We start from the raw sequence: 12,681 nt of genomic DNA, 5'->3' as shown, positions 1-12,681 counted from the left end.
TGATCTGTGCCTTTCATCCTCTGCCAGTTTGGCTACTGTAAAACAGTTTATGTGAGGCTGCTGTTGAAGGTCACACTTCAGCTGGTACTCTCAGGATGCTGGCAGTGGCTCTCAGCTGGTGGTCCAGGATAGTATAAAGACAAGGGAAGGTTTGTTACCTCTTTTTTATTCAGTAATTACAGTTGTACCTTGGTTCTCAAATGGAATCCGTTCCAGAAGTCTGTTTGACTTCCGAAAACATTTGAAAACCAAGGCGCGGCTTCCAATTGGCTGCAGGAGCTTTCTGCACTCAATCAGAAGCCATGGAAGCCGCGTCAGACTTTCAGCTTCCAAAAAACATTCGCAAACTGGAACACCCCATACTTTTTGTTAGGCCTTCACAGTTTCTTCCTAGAGAAACTATACTAGTTGATACAATTCTTAGTTACTTATTATCTTTTTGCTGAATTCTGTTTCTAATTTACTTGGTACAGTGGTACATCGGATTAAGAACTTGATTCGTTCTGGAGGCCCGTTCTTAACCTGAAACTGTTCTTAACCTGAGGTATCACTTTAGCTAATGGGGCCTTCCGCTGCCACCATGCCGCCACCACGCAATTTCTGTTCTCATCCTGAAGCAAAGTTCTTAACCCGAGGTACTATTGCTGGGTTAGCAGAATCTGTAACCTGAAGCGTATGTAACCTGAAGCGTCTGTAACCTGAGGTACCACTGTACATCTGCCATTTTATTTACTCTTTTCTCTGTTGTAACAGCCACTTTGCATATGCTGGGGATATGGTATAAGTATTTTTTAAAAATAAATAACTTACCATCTGTACATTTTGTTCCCCATTTAAACGTGTGGGCCTTTGTTGAGAACTGGCCACTCTGACAATGATTCTGAACTACATTAGTCTTCTCAATCAGCATCCATTTCCAAACTGCCATCACTCCCGGTTGGAGGGAGGCATGTTTAAATCTTTCTTTCAAATATTTATGCAGCCTCATGTGAGAGACATGAATCTGGTGATCATTGGGACTTAAAGTTAGGACTCAGATGGATGTTGGATTTTGTCAGAACTATCACCTAGTATCCATGGGAGCTCTCCCAGGTCCTGAAGGACCAGCTGCCTACGATTGCCTTCCTGATCCTTATTGCTGCACCCTGCTGCTAATTGCCTCTCCTTTTTGATCAGTTCTCCTATACCAGCACTCCACAGGCTCTCCAGCCCATTTAGAACAGGAAACGATATAATCAATATAAGGCAGATCTGAATCATTGTTGCACATTATTTGAGTAGTTTGCCTAATTGTGCAACAACTGTCTTCAGTCACCATTTTTCTCCATGAACCCAGTGATAATTTCAGACCTCCTATTCGGGAGGCCATTTATCCACAACAATGCTTAGGACACTTATCCACAACAACAAATGTGTGGTTTTTGCATTGAAGTGAGTAAAATCATAAATATTCATGGCACTGCTGTCAATGAGCAGAAGTAATTTCCATGTCATCAGTGCCAAAAAGCTAAATACATGGCCAAAACCAGAACTAGAATTTGAAAATTGTAAGCGCTATAATCATCATCTCAGTAGAAATATTTGTAATTCGGGTTTGGTTTTGGTTCACATGAATGCCTTCTTGCACAAATGCTGTATCAAATGCTTGATTCATGCTGTAATCCTGTGCCCATTTCCCCAAGAGTAAGCCCCATTTAATTCAGTGGGACTTACTTCTGAATAGATGCGCAAGTAGGGTTGCACTGTCAAAAGCCTCGTTTTGATGCTGCTCTGCATACTCCCAAATTGCAGTGCATAATACAAGAGAGTGGAAAATCAGGCCATATGTGCATATTGAGTGAGTTACATCATTTTCCATATGAGCCCCTAATTTAAGTAGTCATCAAATGCAGCCAAACTCACAGGAGCCAAGATGGAAATTAGTTGACATGATATATGCAAAAAGTGTAATATTTCAATTTACTTGTTAATGTAACTGTTCAAAATAGTGCATTTACCCTAGTTAGCTATTACAGGGGAACCAAAACATAAGGCAAAATTCTCTCTCAGATCCACATAGTGAGCTCTGTGTGAGGTTGATATTTTCCTTCCTGTCTCTCTTTTTTTTCTTCTTCCCAAGATGTGAAGTGTAAAGTGAAGAGAATTGCATTGCATTATTGCCGCTTTTCAAATACAGCATACACTATTTGCTGTCTTGGCCATTTGGCTTTTTGGCCTGAGGTTGGAGCACTGAAATAATAAAGGGAGACTTAAATGAAGAAAAGGTTGGGAAAACATTTTGGCTTGCCAGCTAGATGGGAAATTCAGAAATGTGTTTTATAATTTTAAAAAGTATCCTGGACCACTGAAATGGATCGGTCATTGTCAGTTGCAGTAGGCTGTAATTCAGTCTGGATGTCTACAACCTATCTTTTTGTAACCATACATAACCTGCAGCTGAGTCTTACTGAGGATTTTAGTTTTAAGTGAGCAAAATGAAAATAGTGTAATGGGGGGGGGGGGGGGAATCCAGCACAATGGTATTGCACATATTGGCAGAGTTTGAGACCTAACGCTTTGCATGTACAGGGGATGGCTTGTCTGCATTCATTGTTTCCCACAATAAATAAATAAATTTGTATCACATCCCTCCTTCAAGGAACTCAAAACATCTTGTATCGGGTTCTCACTTTTATTCTCATAGCAATCCTGTAAAGTAGGTTAGGCTGAGAGATTACTCTGCCCAGCACAAAGAAATTCTCAGGTTACGGCAAAGCATGTTTCAATGAAGGAGAAACACCTACTCCCCCTTGGAAATATAAAAGCTTTTATTTTTTGGATCTGCCTCTGGAACTAATTGGAACACACAGATTGCCTGTAAGGCAGAGGGCAAGAGTGCAGAAAAAAATGTGACATTTTTTAGCAAATCTAGAGTTGAACTTTGGGTGATGCACCAGATATAAAGTTTATCAAACTATTGCCCACTTGTAGGGCACATGGTTTCCCCCATAGGAGTGGGGATTGGACAGATCTGAATTACTCTTATTTTTATAATTATAGCGCTAGGATTGCCTTGACTCTTTTAGCCGATAATGCCTTTCTTGGATTATGGCTTGGATATTTTTTGCAGTGGGCACAGTCTAACCTAATTAAATCTACAGATCACCTCTTCCATTTCATCTTCAATCTCTTACAAGCTGTCAATTTGCCTTTTCATCATGCACAGTGACTCTCTCTCTCTCTCTCTCTCTCTCTCTCTCTCTCTCTCTCTCACACACACACACACACACACACACACACACACACTACCTTTCTTAAGATCTACACCGAAGAAGAGTTCTGGTGAACTTGAACGCTTGCATGCTGCCTTTTCATTTCCATTTAGATTATATTAGTTCCTCTTGCATATGAATCAGTAAACAACCAAGTCTACTACTAGGAATATACAGTACAGCTATGTGGAAAACCAGTCTTGCAGTGCAATCCTATCCATGTCTACTCAAAATGAAGCCTTGTTGAATTCAATGGGGCTGACTCCCAGGTACGTAGAGTTAGGATTGCAGCCTAACTCAGGTATACTTAGTTTTCATTTGAAAACAACAACCACAATTAAATATGGTATGTAGTGGCAAGTTCAGGCTCAAACAAATTAAAGAGCTAGTAACTGACCTAAAAAGCAAACCCATGGGAAGGTATGGTGGTGGTCAACTTTCACCTCTCTCTCCTATGGAAGATTTTGTGTCATAGCTATTTGATCAGTTCCATGTGTCCAACTGTGATCCTGCAGACCAAAAGGACACAGGACTGTTTGGTTCAGCAGTGGTAATGGCAGGAACAGGATGTCTCTTGTTACACTAAGGAGGTGTATGCAGGGGCCGATCTACTATGAAACTAATTAAGCTTAAGCTTAAGGGCCCCTAATCCAGAGAGGCCTCAGAAGCAACTTTCGTCCACATTGCTCTGAAAAAATCGGTCTAGTAGACCCAATTTGAGTTGCATGACACACATTGATTAATTTTTTGTTAATATCCTAAATTCCTAAATGTTTACCATTATGGGGCAGTGATATGGATGGGCATATTCATAATGTTGTGCAGCAATAATTCAGGATTGGAGGTTTAATTTGAAATTTATCGCTGAAGAATCTAATCTTCTGTGGGCCAGACTGTTCTGAGGTGCCGTTGGGGGTTGAGGAGCTGGTCAGATAACCCAATATGTAAGCACGATATAAAAATAATTGTTTCCCCAGAAGTACTTTGTGGCAACCTTATTAATTTTTGGTTTCTGATTTCAAGAATTGGCACTAAACACCTGGAAAACTAGCTGAACAAAAAAAAAGGCTTTTCTTTTCCCTAGCCTCTAATGAAAAAACAAGGGCTGAGTTGTAAAGTCCTTATCTGAATGGTAAAAGATTGTCACTTTAGCCCTTGTTGCCTTAATTTTTTTAAACACCTTAATCTTTTAAAAACAGTTTAGTTTGGGATCAAGAAACAGCATTGAGGCTGACAACCTCCCTGCCAAGTTCTGGGACGATGCAATTTGGAATGGCTGAGATATTAAACCCAGAATGTCTGAGTTTCTAATAGAAATGTCAACTCGATATTAGCTCCAGGAGTGCTACTGCAATTTGGAATGGCTTAAATGTACTTTTTGAAATCCAGCGGTGCCCCTCAGGCTTGTGGAGCTGCAGGAGTATTTCTGCAATGTGCCTTGTTATTCGGTGGCCTACCTGTTTGTGTGGCATTTATCTCTTAGGGGTTAACCACTTACATAAAATATATATGACTTGTCTGTAGTTTTAGATATATATTTTTTTCTAGATGACTTTGCAAAGAGAGTGGGTGCATGTGAAAGTACATATAGAGTTTTCTCAGCTGCAATTTATATTTAGAGAATGTGTTTGAATTTGTCTTTAACCTTTATGTGTTATACAGCTTACGTGCATTCTGCAGAAAGAAAGAGATAAACATAGTATGCTTTAATTGCTTTTTAACTGGATTAATAGGACTGGAGTACTGTGCAATTTTACTGTGAGACAAATTTAACATGAATGCAAATCACCGGTTGGAGTTGGGTCTTCAATGAAAATTCCTCAAAGAAAGAACACATTGATGGCACCACATCTGTCCAGGAGGCAAACTTGTAAAATGTCTGACCGTTCTCCTTTCACACATTTAAATATTCCTCAAAACATCTTCGTCACGTTGCTACTGTGCAATATAAACTCTGGATCAGTTCACACATTCATCACGTGATAACCATCAGGGGGATATATTCAAATGTAGTTGAAGCACCATAGATACTGTTTTCATCACCTCATGTGATCTTAGCCACACACTGTTTTGCAATGGAATCATTTCACATATCCAATTGTGAGAAGTCAGGTGTTATACATAGTTGCCCGAAACGGCTCTTAAAACTGCAATTCTGAATGTTCTTAGAAGATTGTCCTTCTCAACAGACACGATAAGGCTTGTGACGTTTGTCTGCCTATTTACTGCTTGAAGCTTGGAGGAGGCCTAGAGGCCTATTTATATATTAGATGTTCATTTATCCCAGAATATTCCCCCCCCTCCGGCTAGCTTCCTTCACACACTGAAGCCTAATATCCCCAAGATGGAAACATTTAGTAGAACAGGTTGTTAAAGACAAAGTAGGGGGGTTGGTCAAAAGATGGTGGGAATGTATACTTTTTATGTATGTGATGCTAAAGCTGGCACAATATATAGTACCCTTTAGGTTAGCCTTTGTCTAATTTGGGTCCCCAGCTGTTTTGGGATTAAAACCCCAATTATTTTGAGCCAGCATGGCCAGTTTTCAGGGGTGATGGGAGTTGTCGTCAAATATTGGCAGACTAAAGTTGTGAAAGGCTCTTTAGATATTCTTCCAGCTATATATGAGCCAGTTCTTCTGTGAGCAGCTCATGTATGTTTGGAAGAACATTTAAATGCTAGCCCTCATGGGTGGTGAGAGTAAGACTGCTTTAAGAGATGGTCTGGAAGGAACCAAAATAAAATATATTAGAAGTGTGTGGGAGTGGTGGTCAACAGCAGAGAAGAGAAGTGTGAGAGAATGAGGAAGTTGAACAAAGATGGTGTATACTTGTACCAAAGTATAATGAAGTATTTGTTGTTATCATACAATGGCTTCCATAATTGCTTCATAACACAAGGATTATGGGTGAGGCTCAATTGCGTGGGGTGTTTCCACTGAAAGAGCCTGTGTGGGAGCCACATACAGAGAAGCAGCTCTCCTACAGCCACAGCGAGGATAATTTCCAAAGGGCACCACAGTAGAGCCATCGTTAAGTTTGATTAATAGTTTCTTTCCGCTCCTTTCCATTGTAAAGCTCTGCATTAGCTGACAAAAGAATGAGCATATTGATTTGATTGCAACAGCACAACCGAGAGACTCGTGAATGCTAAAATGCACAATTTCTTAAAGGAATGAGCTGCAGCGTCTCTCTTCTGTTTCCCAGTATTGGAACCGTAGTGGCAAAGGCTTGATGGAATGCACCAAAGTGTTTTCCCACCGTGTTTATGCTAAGGTCACAACCCATCCCAAACTAAGCACATTTAAATACTACTGATTCCAGGAGGTGATGAAATGCCATCCTCTCCTCCCTCTATAGTCTTAAAGAGTCACAGGGCAGGATAAGCAGTGTGGGATTTGGGTGGGGCAAAGAATTGCCTGGCTGAGAGATAGGTCAGGCAGATTGATAGTGACTTGCTTAAGCTCACTCTGCATCCAAATCCAAAATCAATTTACTCCATCGCACTGGGGATAAGCAGGTGCTTATTGTTGCAGCTATGTGTCAGGTAAAATTGACACATTCCTTTCTAAGTTTCATTTTAGAAATAAAATGCAGATGAACATGAGGATGTGCACCACTAGATGTGCACCACCTACAGGAAATCTTTTTAAATGTATAATACATCTTAATACATTTTGCTTAAACTGTGAAAATTAAAAGTCCCTTCATGTAGCTATTACAAATGGATTAAAAATTATTCTTTATCAATAAAGTCAGATGATACAATACAGTAAGCAGATACTGATTATTCTTTTACTGCCAAAGCGGAGTGGTGATTTATCATTAGAACTGACAGGCCTCCAGCTACTCTGAAAATGGGATTCTTTTCAAAACAGCTATTTCTAGAAGGCTTTCATTTATATACCTCGTCCATGTTGAAAGCTAGGAAACTAACTGGATAAAGGAGCGCTCTGATAGCTCAGTTGATAGAGCATGAGACCCAATCTCAGAGTTATGGATTTGAGCCCCACATTGGGCAAAAGATTCCTGCATTGCAGAGGGCTTGACTTGAAACTCAGATAGATTGGAAAAGAAAAAGTGTTGTATTTGCGTTGTACATGCAATATAACACTATGACACCACATGGCGCTGTGGTGTCCCTTCTTTTGCTAACGGATTTCCCTGTATGAGTTTGCAACGCGTGTGTAGTGTTAGAATATTCCGTTCCACCTTAAGGGACAGGCATGAGACTGTTGTGTGTCACATGTCTGTTTACACTCCAGCACAGCTTGCTGGGAACTTCCGTTTGTGTATAGCTTTTGCTTATGCTTCTTGCTTTGGACATGAAGGGGAGAAGACATGTTTTTCCTTTTGTCCTGATGTACGCTGAATAAACTGCTTGTAAATATGCTCAGCACAGCCTCTCCCTGCCACTTCGGTTGCACAGCATTATTTACTCTGCTGAGTGTGCATGCCCAGCTTCTGAAGGTTTCTGAAGCTAGGGTCGCAGTTTCATGCTGATCCAAGGACTGGAGATCGCCCGGCACACTGGCCGGTGGGCTGGGGCCTGCTGGGGGCCTGCCAATGGCCCCCAATTCCTTGGTTGCATCCCAACATCCAGCCTAGATCCCAACATCCAGCCAAGATCCAGCCTAGATGGCTCTTGTGGTCCCTTCCAACTCCAGGATTCTATGAAGAGATGGAAGAATTGGGCAGTTTCAAGAGGCACTGGAAGCTGCATTAAGTGGGGGTTGCAGGTTGCCCACATGTGCTCTACCATATGTTGCCACTGCTGGCAGGCCTGCAATGACTCCTTGGCAGATACATCTCTGCAGAAAATATAAAGTTTGGAAAATACTGAGGGATGCTCTTTGTACTGAGTGTTTTCAAAAGCCCTTAAAAAGCTACCTGCAACCCCCTCTGCTTTACTAGAGCAATACACATGCAAATAAGCAGCCAGCAATTGGCCCTCATAATACTCCGTTATCAGTATGTCTTTAAAGCCATGAGGCATGTTGCTAAGATCCCAGACATAAAGTCCCCTGGCAGGCTAAGCCCCTAAGAGAATGTTAAGCAAGTGACTTTAAATAAATGTTCCTTCCCGACAGCTCTGCAATTAACTTGTATCGACGACTGTGTAGCATGTAGTTGTTCAATAGTTAACATGCATATAAATAATCTACGACATATTGAGCTTTGTAAAAATGAAATCTCACTGAAAGCTCTTGGAATATATCCATGTACAGGAATTTGCCTTTATTTACTATTCCGTAAAGACAGAGATGAAATGGAATGTGTGTAAATGTGGAATGCCAGCTGCATTAAAGGCAGGAAGACTTGCTGGCTGGTTGATTTTTGTTTTGCTTTCATGCTAGATGCAAACCTTTCAACGCTATTTAATCTTAGGAGAATAAATTGTTTTAGTGCTAAGGCTCTGTGCTCTCTCCAATCCCTGCAAAAACAAAAAACCACATACCCCAGACTTGGTACCACTCGCAGAGCCCAACCAGGTATAAATATAATTTTTCAATTTCGCTCTAGTGAAATTTGTGTGGTCTCTGATGCATACTTCCAAATCTTATGGCCAGCCTATCCCACTGTAAGGACAAATGTGTTAGTGCAGTAAGTATTGGGAATGAACTGTTAGTAACTGCAGAAAAGTAAATGTTTCAAGACCTCTGGTTTTTATTTTGTAGTGTTGCTTGTGTGTATCCTGCTGGCATTGAGTTGATATTTACTATCAACTGCTGCTCGATTTTTTAAAAAATAATTGTAATTGGCTGTATTTTAATTGCTGATGTGTCTTTCTTTTATCTTTTTTGAAAACCACCCTGGGATCACAAAAGAGATGAAGAGTGGGGTGTAAATCACATCAATCCAGTCGGCAGATCAGCCTAGCTGACAAGTATCTATTCCTCCCTTCAGCATAAATTTTGGTTGTCCCAGATTATACTAATAAGAGCAGAGTAGAATGTATGATAAATCATGGCAGCCCATCATGAGAGTAAATCTCATTTTCATGGCAGAAGATCTTGATCATTTAGATGGAGACACTAAATGTGGATGTGCCCAAACTGCTTTCAAAGGGAGCGTAGTTTTCTAATGCAGTTGCATACATTTTCTTGTGTCTTATTAACTAGTTATGCGGTTTATAGATTTTGAAAACATGAAGTTTTCATTTAGCTGTGAAATGTCATTTTATCTGTTGTGTTATATGTTCATTTATCTGCCTGGAAACTGTGTGCAAGCCTCCTGAGAGTCTGTTATCACTGAATCTCTTTTCGGATTCCTTTGAAATGCCTCAGTTTTTCCACTTGAGTGCGAACCTCCAAATACTCAACATTTTCTGTGGCAACTGCAACCCAGGCCTACTGCATAGATAATCTCTTCATCAGCCCTGGACTTCCACCACTATATATATATCCAGTGTTGGTGAGAGGCAGCTGGTGACCACAGCATAACCTGAATAACGACATATAGCAGTGTCTTCTGTGGGATATGTAGAACTCCCATGAGAAAGATTTTTGGTTTATCAAAATCTGTTTTGCTTCTTTCAAGGGTCCTCAGAGATGTTGCTTGAGTAGAATTTTAGAATTTTGTCTTGGAATTCTGCCTTCTGTGACATTTGGTGGTAGCAACAATCTTAATTGCAGTGCTATTTTTCTAGAAAAATAGGTGCTGGAACTCATAATGAACGCCTTTTCAGTTCTCTTATAATAACAACGGCACCCACCTGAGAGGTGCTGGAACTGAGTTCTAGCTGGGGAAAAAAGCCCTGATTGTATTTTATTTTTTTGTCTCTGACGGTGACATAAGAATAGCCCTACAAGAGCAGACCAACAACCCACCTAGTTCAGCATTTTGTTTTTATTTTGAAGTAATATTTAGTCGTTATGAACAGCAGCCATTGATAGCCTTAAATTCCGTGAATTTATCTAATCCCCCTTTAAAACCACCAAGGTTAGCAGCTATCACTATGCAAATTCCATGTTTATATGGTGTGTTGTAGAAGTAGTATTGTCTCTCCTGAAACTCCTACCCTTCAGCTCCATTGGATGAGCCTAGGTCCTAGTACTGTGAGGGTGGAAGAAAAACAACTCTGTGTCCTTTCTCCTCATACTATGCATACTTAAACACTCTTACCATGGCCTCTTGTACTTCCCTTTTCCTGAAGTGAAAAACACTAAGTGTTGTAGCTCCTCAATAACCATTTGGAGATGTGGCAACCAGACCTGTGTTTATAATTAAATTTCTATCCTGTCCTTCCAAAGGAGCCCAGGGCAGTTGTACACTGCATTCAGAGTGTGGTCACAGCACCCATTTGTATAAAGTCATTATGATCTTGGATGTTTTATTGTCAAACCCTTTTCTAATGACCTCTAACATTCACCTTTTGTATAGCAGCAGAATGTTGGGTTGACATTTTCATTGAGCTCTCTGCCACAACCCCAGGATCCATTACTGGTCAGTCACTTCCAGCTCAGATCCCATCAATGTATATATGAAGATGGATTGTTTGTTTTTCTGGAACTTCACACTTACTCACCCTGAACCAGATTTGCTATTTTGATGAGCATTCTTCCAGTTTGGAGAGATCTTTTTTTCAAGCTGTTTGGTTTTGCCACCCTAAATAATTTGAGGTCATCAACAAACTTGGCTACCCATGCAATATCACGTGCTAACTATTTCAGTTCACTTGTGCATGGTGTCTCTGCTCACCTTTTGGTGATTACACCTCCTCTATCAGCCTCCTTTTCCAAAGAGCCCCCTGACCGGCTCTTAGGAGTGACTTTCCAGGACAGAGCAGAACCCCCTTCCAAAAGGTTCCTTCCAAGACATTCTGTTTGCTCTTCTCTGGATTCAATCCATTACCTCTCATTATGAGGAATTATATTAATGGACTGCAATTAATGGGGATCCTTTTAAAGAAAAATATCAACCTGTGTCCTAAAATCTGTTTGAGGTGCAACCAAAGGGAAATGCATCTATTTCAATGTGTGTCTTTTTGTACTAAATTTGCAGAAGTGATTTGTTTGGGTATTTTTAAGGTGAAATAAATGAAAGCTGGAAAGTATCCACTTTCTAATGCACTATCTGTCTTAAAAGCAGTGTTTCTTTTTTGGGAGGAAATGCTGCAGGCCATTAGTCCTGAATGAAGTCTAGAGCCTCGGGGAATTTTATGAGAAATGGACACACACACACACACCTCATAGGAATGACTGAGTCATTTTGTACATACTCTAAAACATTTCCATGAGGAAAAATCCATTTTTAAATCTCTAGAATAGCACAGGATGAATAACTAAGCTTTGCTTCTGCAACAATAGCCACTGTTGTTCTGACATACTTAGACACCCTTAGGTGAAAAAAAATGACATGTTCATGTAGTGTGCTTTTCTTTTGAAAAGATAGTGCTGCCCAGACTCATGCAAAGTTACAGAATAGTAAAATCTGCAGGGAATGAACAGGTCTCTGGCTATGTCTTGTGCCACCATTAGCTGATAGGTTACCAGCTGGGAGATCAGATGATCTTTGAAACCTGTATCCAATTTTGTGCACCCTTTTGCTGGCTTCTACTGTTGCTGTTAGCAGATCTTTCACCACCGCAATACTGGTAGCAAAAAGGCTCCACACTGACAGGCCAAGAGGGTTTCCAAATATTTTTCCCCTCAAAACCTCAGATTTAAATGACTGCCTCCCCACCCTTTCATATTCTTCAGAAAGGAAGAATATGAAAGCGAAGGTGGATGTCACAAAAGAGAATAAGAGAAAAGCAAGATAATGTAGACAAAGCAAAAACAGGGCAGGGTCATCGCAATATTGGAGAGGGAGCATTCTTTGTCTGCAACCCATATTGCTCCTCTTAACTTACTTTCCACTTCCAGGAAATCTCGTTGATGGGTAAACATGGACTTGCTTACGGTGCTGATATTTCATTAGTAAAGCAATGCTTATCCCTTCAGTGTGCTTTACTGATGGCCTGTCATTAGTAATAATTGGGTGGGAGAATTTGCTCAACCAATATTTGGTTGATCACATTGGGATGTGGGGGCAGGGCACTGGGGTATATTTGGGCAAGCTTTCCTTCAGGGAAATTGGGACATGTCCTGGGGAAATTGGTGCAATTTGCACAACACACTGTGTGAAATCACTTACTAGTACTCCACCGCTGGTTACATGAAATACTAACAAGTCAGCTTTTTTCTGAAGCCCTTTCCCCCCTCTGCATCACATTGCTGTTTTGCATCCATCAATTTAGCCTGACACATCATGTACAGTTTCAGCCTTCTTTCTGAAGCCAGAAAAGACCTATTCATTGCATTGATCCCGTACTTGGTCAGTGTCCTAGTTAGAAGAATAAAGGAAGCCCTAAGGAACACTGTCACAGGATTTATATACACCATAGAGAATTAAACCAGATCCTTCTGGATTTTCCTATACTGAATAAA

The 12,681-nt window shown here is 40.6% G+C and overlaps 1 protein-coding gene across 6 annotated transcripts in view; it reads left to right on the top strand.

Moving 5' to 3' along the window:
• Positions 1-12,681, top strand: part of GRID1 (glutamate ionotropic receptor delta type subunit 1) — a 700,182-nt gene that overhangs the window by 531,431 nt on the left and 156,070 nt on the right. The window lies entirely within an intron of this gene.

The sequence above is a fragment of the Podarcis melisellensis genome, assembly GCF_964234715.1.
Source record: "Podarcis melisellensis genome assembly, chromosome: 5".
NCBI classification, from domain to species: Eukaryota; Metazoa; Chordata; class Lepidosauria; order Squamata; family Lacertidae; genus Podarcis; species Podarcis melisellensis.
Note: the sequence above shows the minus strand (reverse complement) of the source record. Positions and strands in the feature narration are given on the sequence as shown.